Below are 22,496 nucleotides of genomic sequence, written 5' to 3'. Positions count from 1 at the left end.
CAAGAGTGTGGCAGCTGCAGTTTAATGTTGATAAATGTAACATAATGCACTTGGAGAGAAAAAATCCAAGGCAGAATACAGTATTAGTGACAACAAAGGGCCTTAGGAGAAAGTGTTTGTGATGACTTAAATGTAAGCAAGGAATGCAATAAAGCATTAGAAAAACAGGGTGCTGTGTTGTATAGCTATTAGATCAAGAAGCGGGAGGTGGTTATACCACTTTACACAGCTCTGGTCATACTTTACCTAGAGGAGTGTGTGCACATCTGGAGACTCCATCTCCAAAATAAGCAGGAAAGAGTTCAGAGGAGGGCTATCTAAATAGACCAAAGGACTAAAGGAACGCAATATGTTTAGATTGAAGGAAAGAAGATACACGGAAATGTGATAGAAATATTAAAAATATTTAACAAAGTACATGAATGAAGATGATTTCAAAGGAGGAGAAATGTTAGAACAAGTAGTTATATTTGACAATGATGTGTGACTACTCTATTATCTTGTTTAGGATCTAATACTTGAACATTTGATTTTATAAGATTATGTTTCCCGGTATGTTAAAATATTTTATTTGATTGAATATATATATTTATTCATTCATGTTTTCCTCCCTTTGGAAATTGTGTATGAGATTCGTGAAATATATATATGCATACATGAATAAAATGACAAGAACATAGAGTTTGCCGGCAGCTAATCTCAACGATTAAGCACAAACGGAATTACATGAGGAATTGCTGACAGCCTTGTGGGCTAAGATTTCCAGTTCAAGGGGAATGAATGGTTTCTTTTATGTTATGTGACAAATGACCTATCTATCTGTTAGACCATGTACTGGAATGAGTAGCAAAACTGACAGGTCAGTTACCTGAGGTAAAAGCAAGGGTTGTGATAGAAATAATTATCACAAATTGTTATTAAAAAAATAATTTTGGGGTTTTAACAGTTTTATGTCTACCGTTATCTTGCAGTAACCATGGTTCTAATAAATCTTGGAGGTGTATAGATAATTTAAAGCTATATAACGAATGCTAAATAAGCATAATCTGTAGAGATATCATTATTTTCCTTTCTTTACTTTAATTACTTGAAGAAGTACATTCAAAAATCTGGCCATGCAGTTGTACAGCAAATACAATATAGTGTCCTAGTACTCAGTGTTCACCATCATCAAGTAATCAATGAGGCTAAATGCAATATAATCACATGCCTGTACCCAGCTTTTAACTTGCTTAATTTAAGTATTATCTATTGTTTCATGGACTCTAAATTTCTTTGGGTTTTCTGCAGTTAATATAGATGGCTGACTTGTAAATGTGGGTGGACTTTCGCAGAGCAGATTGGCCATATTTTGTGGGAGCTCTAATAACAGATTTTTAAACGTCAGCTTATCAAACAGCACCTATAAAATGTATACTATATGGAAAAACATATTAGGACATCTCTTAATTATTAAATGCATGTGTTTCAATTAGACCCATTGCCATAGTTGTATAAAATCAAGCACCTAGCCATGTAGTCTGTATTTACAAACATTTGTGAAAAAATGGGTCATTCTGAAGAGCTCAGTGAATTCAAGCGTTTCACCTTTGGAATAAGTCACTTCCTGAAAATTCATGGCTGCTAGATATTCCACTGTCAACTGTAAGTGCTATTATTGAAAAATGGAAGCGTTCAGAAACAGCATCAAGTCAGCCATGACGCGGAAGACCATGTAAAGTTACAGAACGGGGTCACTCAGTACTGAGGCGCATGGTGGGTAAAAGTCACCAACCCTCTGCTGATCCTATAGTTGAAGAGTTCCAAAATTCCACTAGCATTAATATCAGCACAAAAACAGTGCATCGGGAACTTCATGGAATATGTCCACAGGGCCATGAGCATTTACCCTGGAAATAAATATCTGATCGGCAGGTAGTTCAAATATAATTTAAAATGCACACTTAATAATGACGTAACTGCCCCGCAAAAATCCCACCCAAACAATAGGATACCCTGCCCTGCAACCCTGGGCCCATGACAAGGCAATCTCATCGGTGCCTGACCTCACAAACGCTATACTAAATCTTGTGGAAAGTATTCCCAGTAGAGTGGAAGCTGCAAAGTGGGGACCAACTACATATTAATGTCTATGTATTTTGATATATGTAAAAGGAACTGAGAAATAGTATCAAATTATGAACATATGTGTACGGTATGTGTGTGTAGATGTGTGTAGACATTTGCCAAGGGGAGAATACTTATACTTTTACTTCCATTGCTAGTCTAACTTATCTTTCTTTACTTTGATCCCTATGGATATTATTGATTTCTTTGGTTGTTCTTTCAAACTAATTTCCTTAATAAATACAATCTGTTCATTAATTATGAATTGTAGTTCAAAAATTGTATGTGTTTTAGCCTCTTAATGTATGGGATACAATTAAACTAGAGACACAATAGCTTATTTTGCAAAATAGGTTTCTACCTGTCAAACATCCTAAGGATGTACTGACACCTATGAAAGCATTCCAGTAATTATTAGTGTGTTAAGAGTGTACATGGTTTTATTTCATATATGTGTTTAGTGAGATAATTTTAATTAGAAATAACGTCTGCACATAGCAAGGCAAAGATATCCAATATACTCTTAAACTCAGATAATAGGTGATTTTAGATTTGTAGGCCACTGTGATACACTTATATCATCCAAACATCCTGAGCTCATAGAATACATTTTAGACAACAAGGGAAGGAAGAGGTATAGGTAGATTAGAATCCCAAAGTAAGACTGTCCCTCGTAAATGTAATCGAGAATTATGTTACCTTGTAAACTGTACTTTCTAAAATCCTTCATTTAGGAAAGCCAGAGATATAAGAGCAATAAGTAAAAAGAAATCAAAAATAAAACAAAATACCTTGATACCTGAATTGTTATTTTTATTGTCTTTTCTTAGTTAACATGGTTCTCTACCCAGATTGTGTCCACTTGACAGAATGTTCGATTTCCTATTTCATTTAAAATTATATAAATTCACTTGGATTAGAGAAGAATTGTCACTGTTCATTTTCTTTCCTTTTTCAATGAATGCCTCTCTAACGTCTAATTAGGTTTGCACTCTTAACCCTTATAAAAATCACACTATAATACAGGGGTGTCCAAGTTTTTTCTGCAGTGGGCCACTTCATCAGAATTGTATACATGCGAGGGCCGCACTCATTTTTCACTGAGAGAAAATATGGCCTTTAATAAAATATGCAGATTAAAATAAAGTAAATTACACAAAACCTTTACTTTTCTCTCACTGATTTTTGGGATTTCTGGGCCTAAAAATTCAGGATTCTGGATAAGTAAAAATAAAATAGTTCTATTTATTTTATGGATGCACTAAAATGAAAATTCTGGACCAAAACCAAAAATTCAGGGTTCACTTAGCCGAAACTGAAAATGACCCCCCCACACACTTTTAATAAAAGTAAGTTACACACCAAAATTGTACAAAAAAATTATATATTATGATTGTTAACAGCAATCTCAGGCATACCCAGATTCCAGCATGTACTGGTTGGCTGGGCATTGTATTTTTTGTCCAATTTTAGTGTGTAACCACACTTTTATTAAAAGTAACACACCAAAATTGGACAAAAAAAATAAACAATATGACTTGGCATGACAGGAGTGTGATTGCTAACAGCAAACACACTCTTTTTATACCCAGGCAACCAGTGAATGCTGGAACCTAGGCATGATGAGACTGTGATTGCTGTTAGCAGATTGCTGTTAGCTGTTAGCAATCACACTCCTATCATCCCAAGTCAGCCAATACATGCTGGTACAGGGTGGCTGTGAGTGCAGACCCCATACTGCTGGCAGCCTCAATACACAAGGGGGGCAGCTAGCCAGGCTTCAGCATGTACTGGCTGACTTGGCATGATAGGAGTGTGATTGCTAACAGCAATCATAGTCCCATCATGCCTAGGTTCCAGCACTTACACATCCATGCTATCACACACACACAAATTCATTCATTCACAGATTCATTCCCTCAATCAGACATACTCATTCAAACACCCTCCCCCACCCCCTTACCTGCTCTACAGCTCTCAATGCCGCTCACAGACTTCAGCAGGGGGCGCGGCCTCCCTCGTTCTCCCCACAGAGGAGGCAGGACTGGAGCAGAGAATGGACCCTCCCACAATTAAGCAGCTCTTATGAGCCTGGCTGCCGATCTCACGCGGGCCGTACTTCGAGGTTCGCATGTTGGACGCCCCTGCTATAATATATTGAGTCACGTACACCGAGTCAGTGCTACATAACATGTTTCCCAGGGACACGGCATATACATAGAAACAATGTAAACATTGCAGATGTGACGCATATTATAGAATGCTTGCTATGAGATTTTACCTTTCTGCTTATTTACTGCATGTGATACCATTTTCAGTATTAGATGCAATCTAAGATTAACACGGCTACATCACTATCAATTCGTCCCATATACGTCAACAGGTTACGACTGACTTAAAGGTCCTGCTGTTCAACATAAAAAAACCTTTTGGTGGTCTGACGAAGGAAATGCTGAGAAAGAAAATCTGAAGTGGGTTGCAATACTGAGCACCTCCCTGTTTATTTTGTTTTGTGTTCTTGCTCGAGAGACTTATTTTTCCGGTAAATCCAGAAAGAGATTTTCTGTATTTTTATTTGCTTCTTTAGTGGAGCCTGGTGTGCTTTTGATAAACCACCAAAAGTTTGTTTTATGTTGAACAGCTATTAATTACTATATATATATATATATCTTTTTCCCATGAACTTATAATTATTCATATTTTGATGTACTTCAGAAAATTCCATATTATCCCCTTAACGACAATCCACTTACATGTACGGGGTGATGATGCAATGCGTTAGTGACAATGCCCGTACATGTACGTGGTCGCGATATTTGCCGGTGATATCGGCGGCATTGCGGTTTTCCTGGAAGCCTCACAAGTGAGGCTGTCCAGGCAAACCCCAAAAAAAGTTTTTCAAACCTTCCGATCACCGAGATCGGAGGTTTAAACAACAGACCGGTGATGCAAATCGGGTGAGGGGCATTCCAGGCTGCCTCTTCATTGAGGCAAGCCTGCAATGCTCCAGAGGGGGCTTCACAACCTCCCGATCCCCGTGATTCACAGTGAATCACGGCGATCGGTGGGTTAAACGACAGACCAGTGACCAGTGAAATCACAATTAGCGCTATATCTTCCCAAAAAATTCCCACAACGGAAAGAGTTAAAATATTGGAATTATAAATGCCCATAGGGTGTCTAGTATTAAAAAATGTATGATTTGAGGGGTAAATTAAATTGGCCGGCTTCAAAGATGTCCCAAGTATGGGACGTGGGCACAGAGTGACCAGATGTCTAAATGGCAAAAAAATACACACCTCACAAAGGTGGCCTTTTACCTCCCCAATAACCCAACAAACCCATGCATGTGGGGTATCACTGCGCTCAGGAGATGTTACTGAACACATATTGGAGTGTTGTTTGACACGGACATATACCAGGAGCGATAAATATATACCTGAAGTACAACGTGTATGAAAAAAATACAAAAATTTTTTACTACCCTAAAGTTTGACAAAGGCTAGTGGTAGAATTACTGCATGGAAAAGGTTAAAATACCAGAATTTGAAATGCCTTAGGGTGTCTAGTGTTTAAAAATATATGGTTTGATGGGGTAAATTTCATTGGCCGGCTTCAAAGACACCCGAAATGGCACATGGGGCAGAATGACCAGCTTTGGGGAAAAATGGTTTTGAAATAGCAAAACACTACTGGTATTTATTACCCCATAACGTGCAGAAAAAAGCAAAAAAACATAACAAAACATTGGGTATTTCTAAACTCAGGACAAATAGTAGAATCTATTTAGCAGGTTTTTTCATTAGTTTTTGCAGATGAGTAAAAGTTTTTTGTTCAAAAAGTGAGAAAACTTTTTTTTACAAAAAATCACATTTTATCATTTTTTTTATAGTAAATTAGATGGTATGATAAAAATAATAGTATCTAAAGAAAGCCCTGTTTGTCCTGAAAAAAACAATATATAATATGTGTGGGAGCACGAAATGAGAAAGAAGAAAATCACAGCTAAACAGCAACACTGAAAAATGTTAAAAGAGCCATTGTCCCACAATATACTACGAGTAAGAACCCATATTGTCCTTAACGGGTTAAACATATAGATTTTATTTATATCTATTTTTTTTTTTTATTGTTTGTTTATTCTGGTACTATTTTTAATAAAATATATTTTTTTACCATAATACATTGTAGTGGTATATTAAGATTAATACCATTTGTCCATTAATCTGTGCTGTCCATTTTTTATAGTCTTTTTAACCCCTTAAGGACCAGGCTGTGTTTTACCTTTTGTACCATTGGGACCAAGGGTTGTTTTTTTCAGGACAAGAAGGGCTTTCTTCAGATACCATTGTTTTAATCATATTATCTAATTTCCCATAAAAAAATAATAAAATATGATGAAAAATGTAAAAAAAAACCCAACACATTTTCTGACTTTTACCCCAAAAATCTTTTACTCATCCAAAAAAGCTAATGAAAAAACCTACAAAATATATTCTACTATTTGTCCTGAGTTTGGAAATACCCAATGTTTTTATGTTTTTTTGCTTTTTTCTGCACGTTATGGAGCATTAAGTACAAGTAGTGTTTTGCTATTTCAAAACCATTTTTTCAAAATCTGGGAATTCTTCCCCCCATGTGCCATTTCGGGTATTTTGAAGCCGGCCAATGCAATTTACCCCATCAAATCATATATTTTTGAAAACTAGACATTCCAAGGTATTTCAAATGCTAGAATTTTAACTCTTTCTATGCACTAATTCTACCACCAGTCTTTGACAAACTTTGTGGTAGTAATTTATTTTGTGTTTTTTATCGCTAAAATTGCTCTTCGGGTATGGATTTACAGCTCCTCGTATACATCACTTTCAAACAACACCCCAATATGTGTTCAGCCACATCTCCCGAGTACAGTCATACCCCCCGTGCATGGGTTTGTCGGGTTGTTTGGGAGGTAAAACGCCGCATTTAGGAAGTGCACATTTTTTAACTTGGAACTTTTACATCTGGTCATTCTGCCCCCATGTCCTAATAGGGCCATCTTTGAAGCCGGCTAATTCAATTTACCCCATCAAACCATATATTTTTGAAAACTAGACACCCCAAGGTATTTCAAATGCTAGTATTTTAACCCTTTCCATGCATGAGATTCTACCACCAGCCTTTGCCACACTTTGTGGTAGTATTTTTTTTTTTTATTTTTTTTTTTACACAAATTGTACTTTGGGTATACATTTATAGCTCCAGGTATACGTCACTATCAAACAACACCCTAATATGTTTTCAGGAACATCTCCCGAGTACAGTCATACCCCACATGTATGGGTTTGTCTGGTATTTGGGGTTAAGTTTTCTTTTGAGGGAACTAGGGAATTGTGTTATTAAAATATCAATCAGATTGATTAATGCTTTATCTACAGCATACCATCTAAAAGACTTATGAATGTGTTATGTACTTAAGATTACAACTGATCCAAAAACAGATACATCCAAACACATATCAATGGAATCACAATATGTATTCAGATATATCTCCTGAAGGCTAATGTGTTTTCTAGCTACAATAACTACACTTATCCAGGTGAATGGGTATATGGATACACTTATAAAATATGAAATACCGATAAACCCACCCACTGGCTTATTAAATTAAACAATCCCTGTTCTATCTCTTCTAACTTTTAAGGTTTGAACTGAAAACTTTCGCTTCTTCCAGAATGCAACAGAATATTTTGGAAACAACAACAGGATATCAAAGAATCCACAATGCGGCTATGATATAACAATACAAACTTTTACTAGAACGTTCCAAATATAAAACAATACAAATAACAGTACAATAACAATAATCCCCACATTAATTGACATACTTACAACAAATACATATATATAAGTTCCTATTTACAATATTCAAACATGCATGTTCATAGTTACCTTCCCTGAGAGCTCCAAGTTAGTGATGTTCCTTTGTCTCTTTACTTTCTCTCCTCCTCTCTCTCTCTCTCTCTCTCTCCTTTCACTACCTGTCCCTTGATATACTAGAGGGTCCCAATTAGGTCTACTAGGAGATCCCTGATTGGACCCTGTGGTTGCCGTAGTTACCCTTTGAAGTGATTCCTTTTGGCCAACACCACACCCTGGGGTCTTTACAATCATGGGACAGTAAAACCCAAGGCTCTCCTGACCTGATTATTGACATGTCAGGTATTTTTACAATCTATTTCATGAGAAAACCTGTCTTTCTTCCACACACCCTTCATCACGCATATCAGTGTTATCTAAACTAAGACAAAAGGTTTCCCAAATATTTATCATTCCTGGCCACCTCCCATGCATCTTGATTTAACTAGTATTAACAGAAACCATGATATATATATATATATATATATACACACACATACATACATATGCATATTTACACACATGTACATCCATACACCCGCATACACGTGTCTATATACATATATATCCACACACCTGCTTATAGTGTAACAAATGCCACATTTTGGAAGTGCGCTTTTTCCCCCCCATTTTGGTCAGTCTGTGCCTATGCCCTATCTTTGAGACCGTCCACTCCAATTTACCCCATCAAACCATTAATTTTTTTAAATTAGACTCCCCTTGGGTATTTGAAATGCTTTTATTTAAATTTTTCCATGTCAGGATTTTTGGGAAGATACAGCGCTAATTTTAGCACTTGCTCATAATAATAAACTTTATTTTTTTATTTAATTTATTTTACTCTTTTCGGAATTTTTTTTTTTACGTTTTGCTGGAACTGGATAGTTCCTCTGATGCATAATAATTTTTAAATGTTACCATGTTTTTTTTAAGCTTTTTCTTTTTTTTCCCTTTTTTTTTATTTTTTTTAAATATTTTACTAATCACATAGTGATTAGAAAGCTGGGCTCCATTGACTTGTATGGTTGAATGCAGTACCTGTGGAGCCAGAGTTCTCTAGAGGGTCTGGAGACCGTCTAGCGAACTTTTTCAACTTTATTATTTTTTTCCCGGGCTGCCGCCATCTTGCGGATGGTGAAGACTGCGTGCAGCTGCGGCTGTGACCGCTCTCTGGAGCGGTCACAGCCCATCCTGGGGTAAGTATTTGGTGTCGCTGGATGCCTCCTGATCGAGGCATTCCAGCAACACCATTTAAGTTTAGGAGGTGATCGTGGATCGCCTCCTAAACGCTTTTAAAACGGGCGTCCGCGGCCATACAATGTATGGCGGATGTTGACGCCCCGGGGAGGGGCCAGACATGGCCCATGATGCCGATCTCGGTGTTGCTGAATGCCTTGACATCGTTGATCACTTTCTAAGCATGTTTAAGTCTCATGACATGTCAGGCACGTCATAGGTCGTTAAGTGACCATTTTGCATGACGTTCCTAACCCGGCAATGGACGTTAAGGGTTTAAACCTTGCTTTCTTAGTTCCCACGTTCAAACTCAATTAACCCCTTCACAACAAAGCCCCTACATGTACGGGCTCACAATGTATTGTCATTAATGGGTTTAAGGACAACTCGATGTCCTTAAGGGGTTAAAGCAGTATGCTAAATAAACCAATGTAACGGTGAAGATAGATGGGTGAAGATAGATGAAAAGATACACAATCAGGAGGCCAGTCTGTAGGCCAGTAATATCCACAAATTAACAATTTTATGTCATAGAAAATTAAATATCTCCTGGATGGAAAAAAAAAACAACCAAAAAAAGCTTTAGTAGTTTTGAAAAATTAGTTTAGTTGCACTAAAGGCAATGGAGATCACACTTCCTCTTTAAGTATATTTTTTGGCCTTGTTCTTGTGTTCCCTATTTTATTTGCTTTATTAAAGAACAATTCTTTTAGAACACATCAAGTATCTAAGTGGTCACGTTGATGTACTGGCTGACAAAACAAATTGTGCTTATCTCTACAGAAGTAAAGGCTGTGTTTCTATGATGGCCTTACCGATAACAACAGTTTAATTACTCAAAAGGAGGAACTGTTGTTTTAACTGTAATGTGTACAAAACCAATTTTATTTTTAAATTTAGTGTGCATATTTATCGAGCTAATACTCCTCTCATGCAGACTATACCTACAGCTTGGTACATAAGAAAAATTGTAGGAATCAACTATGTTCTACACAAATAATAGAAAAGTGTAAAGTTCAGTGATGCAGGCATTACAAATGCTCCCAGAATTTGGTCATCTCAGCATTCTGTACTCACTTTAAAATTTTGTACAGCTAAACAACTTAGCTTTGTTCAAAATACTTTTTATAAACAACACAGCTTTACATATTATGCCTGACTTTAAAATTCCAAATTGTGTTAATTATTATTTTAAATATGGAGTGCTCTATTACATCAAAAAATAACCTATAATAATAAAACCGCAAATGGGGTTAATTCCATTATGCCATTAAATAAAACAACTAACATACATTCCAATAACAACGTGCAATTCTGGGGAATGTAATTCCAATTTAAATATCCTCCAGCTACAGTACCCTCCCCTAATATTGGCACCCTTGGTAAATATGTCTGTTGATTTTGCCGTATGTTATGAATCTTTGTTCTGCTGGAAGATCCAACAATGGTCCATTTTAAGCTTTTTGGCAGAGGCACTCAGGTCTTTATTTAACATCTATTGATATTTGATCCATGCTGCCATGTGTCCTAACAAAAGGCCAAGGTCCTCTGGCAGAAAAACAGCCCCAAAACATTAAGGAGCCACCACCATATTTAACCATGGGCATGAGATACTTTTCCACTTCCTCTCTGTGTGCCAAACCCACCTCTGGTGTTTATTGTCAAAAAGCTCTGTTTTGGATTCATCTGACCATGGAACCCAAGGCAGTTGGGTTTATTTTTGGATGAGAGTAGAGGCTTTTTTAAAAAAAAAAAAAATATTCCAAGCAACTTGAGGTCATGTAGGTGACATCGGTTTGTAGTTTTGGAGACTTACTGACCCCAAGTCGCAACTAATTTCTGCAATTCTCCTGCTATGATCATTGGAGATTTTTAGCCACTTAAATCATCCTCTTTACAGTACATTGAAACAATATAGACACATGTCCTCTTCCAGGATGTTCATATCATATCATATCATAAACAGGAAGTCATGGTTGAACAATTTCCTGTTCCCTGTTACCCAAGTGTACTAAAATAAAATTTCCATGGGAACATACTTGAACTATATTTTTCTCATTTGAATTTATAGGAGTGCCAATAATTAATATCCATGAGAGCAGTGTATTTTTGTGTGAAGAAAAGATCAAAGGGTTAAACAAAAGACAATTTTCACAGGAGTCTTACCAAGGGTACCGATATTAATGGGGGGCACTTAGGTAATTGGGGAATCTGGGGTACAACAGTATATAAACATGATCCTGTTCAACAAGCAGCCATTTTGAAATCTGATTCCATTGGGCATGGAGGAAATCCATAGTTCAGGGGCGTCCAACCTGCGGCCCTCCAGCTGCTGCAGGACTACATCTCCCATCCTCCTCAGCCAGCCCCTTAGCCTTAGCATTACGGGAGATGTAGTCCTGCAGCAGCTGGAGGGCTGGAGGTTGGATGCCCCTGCCATAGTTGAACTGTGATGTCTGTGTATCATAATCCTAATCGCCTCCTAAACAGGTGTCCGCCGCCATACAGTGTATGGCGGACGTTGATGCGCCGGGGAGGGGGCAGACACAGCCAGTTTAACCTGTGTGTCTCTCCTGTGTCTGTAATAAGGCCAAACATTTAATGGTATGTAAACCTTTGATCAGGTGGTGATATCTGTTATTATTATGATTTAAAAAGAAGTAAGTTACATGATAATAACTGGCTTCATATGATCAATAGCCTTGAATAAAAGACTGTTTTTTTGTACGATCATTCATATTTTTAAACTTAATGCCAACATTCCACAATGTCTGCCAGGGTATGCAAACTTTTGAGCACAACTGTATACAAAGCCACACAAGCGACATAAGACAATTTCCTCTTGTTGTAGTAGTATTTACCATAAGGGAGAGAGTGAAAAATCTTCCTGCACATGATGTACTTTGCTGCACCCTGTTGGCAGGGTTCTGTTTAGACCCAAGTGCGCACTTGTGTCAAGTAATTGATTAAAATAGTAGTGCTTTCCTGCCACTGATTGTCTTTTAAAGCTGCCAATCAATGACAGGAACATATGCCTATTGAGTATGCCACTGTTTGACAGTTTATACAAAAAGATATTACAATGGAATAGATTAGTATTGTGGTTAAATATGTGGTTGTCTCTTATGTGAAGAGAAGCTCTTTTATGGCTTTTCCATGAAGTCCCTTTTGACAAATATGTGTTAGATAGGACTGCGAAACAGGCAGTTTGTTCTCTGCCTACCAAATGTCTTTTGGGCTGCAGCATTACTGAGAATTGAGGACAGGCTTGTCCCAAGGCTATACAATGACAATATTCCCATGTTTTAGTACCACTTGTCATTTTTTGGAATGTCCAAATTCATGAAAGAACGAAACCAAGTAAAAATTACTACACTTGCCCCCTTGTCAGCCACCTCCTAAGAATATTCTCAAGTTTTACCCAGGGGAGAAATAATACATCATTTAAATGCAAAGTATGCAGGTGATCTAAAAGAATGTGCTAATTATTTTTATGCATCATTTGTTAAAATCTAGCAGCTACTTTTAGAAAGGTTGTGGCTGTATATCGTTCTAAGAATTACAGTAAAAAATACTTTTACCAAAGGATATAATTGCATCAGATTAACCTTGGATTTACTCATGAGGAAAATAAATGGGCAATTGGGTGGATGAATGGGCAACTTTTAATGGAAACTTGCAAGTGAGCTAGCCTTAACAACCTTTTTTGATGCACTTGCTACCCATTACATTGTACAATGGAAAACAATATATTTTTAATACCAGGGCTTACAAATCCTTACATTCTTACGTTCAACACTGACCCACAGGCTCCCGTAATCAGCTCTGATGTCTGGAGCCTCCACCCAAAATCCAGATAGGTACCAGAAATACTTATAGGGACTTGTAGGGCTTTCTAATATGCTGAGAACTCCTGAGGAAATACACTATCGACAAACAGATCTAATAGGTATTATAAATCTTTTTATAACTTTGTAACTAAACAATAAAAACAAAAGGAGAGAAAAAAGTAAAGCTTTACCTCACCTCTGGCTTGTGCCAGCTGACTATTTTTATTCATAAGAGAAGTCCCTTACCACATTCATCTATACATACAAATTCATGTATCATATTTTTTTTATTTATTTATCAAAATATAGTTTAAACTAGTAGAATATAGTTTATTGTAGTATATTCTGTCAAAAATAATAGGTAGACCTATTAGATTAAAAATAAAAAGGGGCTAAAATAACTTACAATAAGGAATATTATTTTCTTCTGAAAAATAAAATGCTCAAATCAAGTAATTTGTGGGTAACATCATATTTTATGTAAATGTAGCCTTTAGAAACATAATCTTCCATGACATTAGTTAAAAGGAGAGTGACTCACTTGTGATAATGCTAGTAACAACCTCATAAATGACATCTGTTAATCTAATGAGACTGATTAGAAGCGTTCAAACAAATAATTGCAATTAGTAATGATCTCATTATATAAACTTTATATCAACATTAAATGACTGGTATTATTAGCTACTGTTTAATCAGCACTAAATGCAGTGTCCGTAGGCTAAATAAATTTATACCATGCCATATGTAAAACCTAAGACTTTTTATATTTGCATGAATTGCTTTTGCTACTGGTTTTCTCTGCTTTGACAGGCACAGTGTTTTGTATCTAAACAATCATACTGTTAACCAATACATAATTTAGCCAAGGCCATCTTTATACCTAATGGAATCTGGGGTTGGGGCGCGTTCTCTACCTTCAATGCCCCCATTAAGCTCCTGAACAGTTCCTGAGTAACAGACCTTTTGACACAATATCCAAGGTTGAGGTGGACCAAAAGACAGCTGCCTTTTTTTGCCATGCTTTAATGACAACTTTGGATATGGTGTAAGCTAACACTATGTGCAAATTCATTATGCACTATGGCATTGCATACATGATCTCTTCAATAACATTAGTGTTCTAGCGCGAGAACATTTTTCCTAGGAAACCTAGATTTAATTCTTCTCAACATTTTATTGTCAGTATTATTAATGCATTTAGAGTGATAACTAAGGTGCACCTCAGCCATCATGTGCAATTTATATGGTGTTCCTCATGTAAATATATGCTAACCTCTCCTGCATTCTGCAAATACATTTGCCTCTTAGCCTGCCCAACAATTAATATGTTATGTGCAGGAAATATTATTGGCCTGAAAATATCACCTTGAACATGTTATGCCTACCTCCAGTCAGTTTGAGCAATGCCCCCACCCACTGCAACACACCCGGCACATTATGATTGACATTAACCCTTTGGAGAGGTCTCAAGCCCTGATTTGTCAGATGGAAAGATTAAAATCCCTCTTGTCCACCACCTTGGAACTCAAAGGGTGCAAACTGCGTGAAAATAAGATAAATCTAGGAGGACATCCAGCACTATCAAGTATAAAGCATACCAGGGGGCACAGTGGCTTATAGGGGGTATATGGAATATTTGGGTAGGGCAGAGTGGATTATCTGGGGGGGAACAGTGGCATATCGGGGGGCACAGTGGCATATCGGGGGGCACAGTGGCATATAAGGGGTATAAGGCATATCTGGGGCAGAGGGCCATATCTGGGGTATAAGGCATAGCAGAGGGCACTATGGCATATAGGGAGGTATGAGGCATATCTGGAGGGGCAGATTGGCATATCAGATGGGAAGAGTGGCATACCTGGGGGGACAGAGTGGCAAATCTGGGGGTATAAGGCATATCTGGGGTATAAGGCATATCAGAGGGCACTATGGCATATAGGGGGTATAAGGCATATCTGGAAGGGCAGAGGGGTATATCTGGGGGTATAAGGTATATCTGGGGAGGGCAGAGTGGCATATCAGGGGGTAAAGGCATATCAGAGGACACAGTGGCATATCAGGGGGGTATAAGGCATACAGAGGGTATAAGCCATATCTGGGAGGCAGTGTGGCAAGCCTGGGCTCAGATGTGCATAACTGGGAGGGCAGGTTGGGAAATAAAAACAAGAAATGCATTTTTCTCAAAGTTTTTTATTCTGCTGCTTGTTTTTAACATCCAGTTATTTTAAATAAACAAAAACATGTACATTTATTTTTTTATCCGATAAATTGAAAAAGTAATCGGCCAACTAATCAATAATGAAAATAATCGTTAGTTGCAGCCCTAACATACATACTCTTACCGCAACCAACTACAATTTTTGGATACATTGCCATCAGGAGTTTTGGGGGTCTTTTTTCCATTTGTGTTGGACTTTCTTAAAAATAAATTATTTTATTTTTAGAGTGGTCCCTTTTTTTGAGTTGAAAGTGAGCATTGATTTCCAGCGTTTTGTTCGAAATGAGAATGGAAGATGGTGAGTAAAATAATTACAGATAGCCAGAAGCATTGCATCAAGTCAAAACTATAACTGGTTTGGGAACTAAAAGTGACACTATATAAAATTCTTAATTTCTAAATTTTTTCAGCAAGTGCTAGAATAACTACTCTTTAATACATTTATTGCAATGTTACCTAATACAACTTGCAATCTATCAATTGTGGATCTAATAAAATAGAAACTAACGACATATCACAGAATTTGCAGGGGCAGTTTTAGTTACCAAAAATGTGAGCCTGGATAACATTGTTAAATGCAATCCAAGATATTATTTTATGCAAGCTGGCAGGCTGGTGAGTCAGAAAACCACACAATGCTCCCAAGGGCTATACGTATATAAATTATACATTGACCATGTATTTTTTATTAACTTATGTGTCTGACATTCTCCATTTTTCCCAGTATACACAAGGTACTTCAACAGGTTATTTTCTATTTTTAAATGAAGCACAGATAAATATTGTATCATTGCTATGTTCTGTCTCCATAGGGATGAATTCTCTTGACTACTATCTGTTATATGAAAAGAGATCCTGAAAAATGTGCTATATATTATAATTTAATATTACATTCAATTCAATACCATGTAAGCCCAACAAGGTTTTTGAAGGTACGTTACATGGACCTAAAAAATAGGATTGCTAAAATGTCAAATAATGCCTTACTAACTTTAACTGATAGCTTAAGTCCTTTAACAGACATCTTTCAACTTTGAATCAATTTGCCCCCAAACACAACATTGCAGTGACGTTACATTTCCATGTGCCAATCTCAACCTAACGACCAGGAGGCACTAACACTTTAGGTATGTACTCTCTTTGCCCTCTCTGACCAAGTTGGATTACTTTTTTTTGTTTTATCTTTTTGTTAAAAGTATGCCAACCTAGTCCGGTTACATCGAAAGTAAGAGCAAAAGCCTAGAGGCCTTGTGTGGCTGGGATAACTTCTCCCGTATGTAATGCGATTGTAAGGTGGACCCCAAATTGGCACCTTGGGCCCATGGACTGTCAATCCTGCTCTGACAAAACACAATCAATTGGCCAGATCTTAATCAATGCAAAACATAACAACTACCTTCACTCCACTTCTTTGACTATTATGGTTGGTGGTCATTTGCATAGTTTAATACAATTTTTTGACCATTCTCTGGTTATAGTAATTGGTTTGTGAGCAGGCCCGGACTGGGACAAAAAATAGGCCCGGGCATTTAAGCCAGAGCAGCCCATTTTGATTTATTTATTTATTTATTGTTAAAGCCCACCCTTCATGTACCATCTTTGCATTTACTCACTCATTCACACAAATCATTAACACATTCATTAATGCAGTCTCACAAATCATTCAAGCAATTCATCCACACATGAATTCATTCATTCATTCTCATACGCATTCACACTACCCCTTCTCCCCATCTTGTCTGCCCCTTCTATGTTCCCCCTTTTCACTATGTGCCCCCTCTCCCCATTTCTCACTATCTAACCCCCTCTGCTCCTTCTCACTGCACCCCCCTCCCTCGCCCTACTTACCTTGTTGCCGGAGCAAGCAGCAACTGCGACCGGGCCCGCGGCAGGGCCGGATTGACTTAGGGGCTGATGGAGCTGCAGCTCCAGGCCCCTACCTTAAAATAGGCTCAGTCAGGACTGGGCCTATGCGGCCTCTACGGCCGCATTAAAGCAGGGCCCCTTAAGCCCGCCGCAACTGTGACCGGGTCCGCCACTCTAAGGGGCCGGGAAGCCCCCACCAGGGCCGGCCTTAGGGGTCTGCGGCCGCACAGGGCTTAAATTAAAACATCGGGGGGGGGGTTAACTTTATTTAACATCCTCCATGTTAAATGAAGTTAACAAAAACTTTATTTAACATGGAGGATGTTAAATAAAGTGGAAAAAAAAAAATCCGATGTTTTAATTTAAACCCTGTGCGGCCGCACACCCGTAAAGCCGGCCCTGGTGGGGGCTTCCCGACCCCTTAGAGTGGCGGACCCGGTCGCAGTTGCGGCGGGCTTAAGGGGCAGGTGCACCTTATGCCCTGCGTTAATGCGGCCGTAGAGGCCGCATAGGCCCAGTCAGTCCAGTCCTGACTGGGCCTATTTTAAGGTAGGAGCCTGGAGCTGCAGCTCCATCAGCCCCTAAATCAATCCGGCCCTGCTGCGGCCCGGCCCACCGGGCAAATGCCCAGTGTGACCGATGGCCAGTCCGGGCCTGTTTCTGAGGTATGAAGAACTGCTTTGCATCACAAATGTATTTTGACTGAGTAATAATCCAGCTGAACATAAGGCTTTGTGTTATATCTTTGCGACGTGTAAAGACATAATTTCACAATGAATGCTCTGTAGTGTATTTCTAAAATCATAAGGTCTAAAGAAACCACAAATGCTAACAATAACCTACAAAATATAAACGACTGCGTTTTAAGAACATGGAATATCAAATATATTTTTTTATTAATTTATTAAAGTGTCTTCACTGTATGGAAGAATGCTTCCAATTTAAACTAAGGCAATCAACGTTAGCTCAACAAATGATTAAGGAAGCTATTCTTTAAAGATAATAAAGAATTGTAAAAATGTATAGAAAAAAAAACTGTAGATAACGGAAAACTTCAATATTGGCAGACTTTCAATGGATTTATACATATATATATATATATTTCTTTTATTGTTTGAGAAAAATGGTTTTCTTTCAACATCTTAAAATTAATTGATTTGAATTTGAACGAACATTTGTTCAGTTCAATGAACAGGCACATTGATTCAAGCTGGTCAGGAATAGGATAATTATTCTAACTCATAAACAAGTACGTCGATACAGAATATTTTTCGGTAAAAATAGCAGAGTATTATTTCAGCCTTGTATTAGATTTAACTATGACAAATTACAGAGATCAAACGTCAATTAGGATATGTGGTTTTCATTTTAGGTTTCAAATTATATGAGTATGGGACATAAACAGATAATAATAATGGGAACATTCTCTGTAATTTGATCAGCCTGGTAATTTGATCGGTATAACTACAAACTGCAGTATGTGTCCTCCATTACATACGTTTTATCTGAAAAAGATGGTCAGGGTGTGAACATTCCCTTTTAATGTATACCACAATGTGATTGGTTTTTTGTATAGACTTCAGAAGTGGAGACCCATGTGGAAACATAATAGTTAATGGTTGGATAGGCTGGTGCATGAGTAGACTTGGGACAATCATACTTTTCAGGGCCTGGTCCTACTATTTAGTAAGACAAAGTAGTTGTTGGGACTACTGCTGAGAGTTTCTTTCCTATGTTATCAAGTAAGTTGTAAGCTAACGGAGGAAAATATACTAAACATAATAGTCAGTCAACTAGTTCAGATACCGAAATAATGTAACACCAAAACACACATCTTAAATAACAGATATAGTTTATTGCATCAAAGATAACAAAAGAGCATATGTGTGGGGGAAGCCCATCATCATCACCCAATGCCCACAATCAAGGGTACACAACAGCTGGACATGAAGACACTATTCAAATACTATGTCCATCACACTGTGTCCCAAGAAACTGGTACAGCAAATAGAAAAATAAGAAAGAGCTGCAAATAGAAAGAACAGATGCATGAGCACTAAGGCCACATAGAAAAGACAACTTCTGTCAAATCAGTGCTGCACATCCATGATTTATCAGTGGCTGGCTTTCAAGTGCATTGGCAGATTTTCAATGCCCAGTTTTGACTGGAAGCTTAGCTTGCCTAGGACTAGTCCAGGATTGTGCATGATAATGCCTTTCACCACCTACTTTCTAAACCAGCTTCCTACTCTGTCAAAGCAGAGATTTACTGTTTGCTATTTTTAGACTTTGTAAATGATTATGCTGAATTCCTATGTTAACTAGAAGCAATAAATATGGCATGCTAGAATAGTATAGATACGTGTATCTATCCATGTGTACAGATTCAGTGTTGCCCAATATGTACAAAGTTATTTATATTCATTAAAAATGTTATTCTACATCCAGATGTGCAGGGCTTATAAATAGGGGATTCAAGTAAATAATAAAAGGTTGTTAGGTCATTAAAATTGCATTCTGTCATTATCAACTTTTTAAAAAAGACATAAGTTCAGTATTAATCAGAACTGGTTTTGTAACCTGTAGCTTTTGCATTCAAGAAATCTTTAGTGCAATCCAGAATGATTTCTAATTGAATGCTTTTGTGAGGCACCAGCAGGACGTTGGTTGACTCCAACTACGAACTAACAAAACAGTCAAACGTTTCAAATGCATGGTACACCAAAAATAAAGTTTAATAATATATCTAAAAAATATAGAAGACTAAAGTAAGAGAAGGGAAGAAAAAAAATAATTTTTATGGATATGGGTAGCTGTTTGGTAGCACTACACACTTACTTTAAAATACTAGTGCGAGATTTTAGAAATGCAGAACGACATAGTATTCGATAATAAATTATAACACGTAGTAGTATATTACCTTAAATATATCTGAATAATTACTTCAATTATTCTACAAAAGAGAGCCCTGCAGATATCTGTAAATACTTCTGTAGTTTGCGCGGAGAGATCATGTAACATGAGGACCCATTCAGGAAGGATGGGACGGACATGCAGGCAGCTGTGGTTGCTGCCCTGGATAAATCCTAGGGCAGTGATTCTCGGTTCACTGGCAATACCATATGAATTATATTTATGAGAGGAGGACTGGCATCATTTAGCCCTGAATGTTTTCAGTCAGCTGCATATTAGAAACTTTTTTTTGTTTCAAAGGAAACAGCCCATAAAGGCAAAGTGCCTTTATGCATGTCTTCTCCCAAGGAGTTTGCTTTAGTTTATTTTCGGCACAAAAATAATTCTATTATTGCATTCACATTGTGTTTTGAACAAACGCTATTCTCTTGTGCCAGCAGCGCTCTATGAAATGAGTTTTGAAGCAGCTGGCATCCCTTGCAAAAATCAATGAAAAATATGTGCAAGCCATGTCAAAAATCTTTATGCTTACTTAGATCTACAAAAAAAAGTATGATGTAGATTAATTTTTGTTTAAAAATGGCATGTGTTATGCAGCTTTGCATTTTGGGTTTTGGTACCTAATTTATAGAAACTATGTTACAAAAAGACCACTTTTGAATGTCATTCAATGATATGGATTAAAAAAAAAATTAAATATGTTGTTCAGCTATTGTAGTTGTCACTGACTCTAATACATTGCAAGGGTAAGCCAGCAGAATAACTTAATTGTATTTTGCTGTTGTAATTTATGTTGCAATGCAATTTGCTAGTGTGTTCATCTATTCTGGAGATCTTTTGCACTTGAAGGATAATAAAATATGTACTATTTCTTGGCAGACAAAATGCACTGCAGCGTATTTAGTAAAGTATGCCAGCGTGATCACAAAATACACTAGTTCAGAACTATAACAAACTTTTTGACAGAGCCTGAATTACAACATTGGAAATAACTCTTCTGTTTTGGTGTAAGTGTGCACAAGTCATAAGGAACAAGTTTTCGATACCTGTATAGAAAATAGAAAATTTATTTCTCGACATAAGTAAAACTGCTGAGAATACAAAAGGTTTGTGATATCCAGTCCGCCCTTTCATTGTCTACAATAAAGGTAAAGTATGATAAATATCTATATTTTTGTAAATATAACAAAGAACATGCTGTCACGGAGGGGAATTATTGTCCTGAAGGGAGAAGTCGCTTTTGGCGGAGAGGGACAACCTGAGGTCCCTGGTCGGTCCGTCACACATGTGCTTAAACATATTGAATTGACCTTTTAAGAAATTCTGGGTACAGAGAACTATGGTGGTGCCATGTTAAATTGTTATCTTTGGAGAGGACCACAGATAAATCTAATTAGTACAGTAGGACTCGAGTCTGTAAGGCAAGTTATCAGAGCACCAAGGCAACCACCCTGAGAGCTTTTTAAAATTTATCTTAAGTGGATCTGTCAGAAGGATTGAGTGGCAAAACTGCATTGTTTTTGCTGAAAGGATGAAATACTGAAAACAAAAACCCCAATGAGCACACAAAAAGGGTGCTCTCCATAGGGTCATGTCATCTAAAATAACATCACCACAAATCGGACTACGAAACTGGTTGTACCAAAAGTTACCTTATATCCTTAATTATTGGATCATGGGGGTGGATGACCAGAAAACGGGACACTGAAATATCAATAGCAAAGAAATCTTGCTTGGATAAAATCAAGACACCTTTAGTATTTCCTGATATAACCCAAAATATATAATAAATTTTGAAGAAACTAAATATCTTAGCTGTTGGTATAATTTTGACTTCAATATATTTGATGTTCTACTGAGAATATCACCTGTAGATCCCCTTATGTATATATATATATGTAATTGTGGATTCATTACGTTTTTTTATAAAGGTCCAGCATAGGCACCACTAAATGTAGCAGAACTTTAATCAGAAGCAATGAATTTTAAAGTAATCTGGGGTAAATTTTCGCCACCTTAATAAGTCCAGTTTGTGCAGAAAATGTGCCTGGAATATAAATGTGTTTTTCATAAACTGAATTGAGAAAATAAAATGGATACTTAGAAATGAAGGAAAATATCAAAGGAAACTTTAGGTGGAATTTCAAACTTATGGTCTGCAAGACTTAGTAACAGGACCGGCCCAAGACATAGTGCCGCCTGGGGCAAAGTTTGAAATGCCGCCCCCCTCCCTGCCGACGCCACTGCTCATTATCTATCCCCCCACCCCTCCCTCCCTATTATCTACCCTATCTTCCCCCCCTTTGTACTTCACTTACCTTCCAGCAGTCCTGCGGCGAGTCCTCCTGCTCTGCCGCGGTGCGCGCTGCTTCACTGCTGAGACCGGAAATTACGTCATATTCCGGCGCTTGTCATTACAAGCC

This window comes from Sceloporus occidentalis, unplaced genomic scaffold (assembly GCF_023333645.1).
Source record: "Sceloporus occidentalis isolate IW3139 unplaced genomic scaffold, rSceOcc1.0.p SCAF_27, whole genome shotgun sequence".
Taxonomy (NCBI): Eukaryota; Metazoa; Chordata; class Lepidosauria; order Squamata; family Phrynosomatidae; genus Sceloporus; species Sceloporus occidentalis.
The sequence above is the reverse complement of the archived record's forward strand: the minus strand, read 5'-3'. Positions refer to the sequence as shown.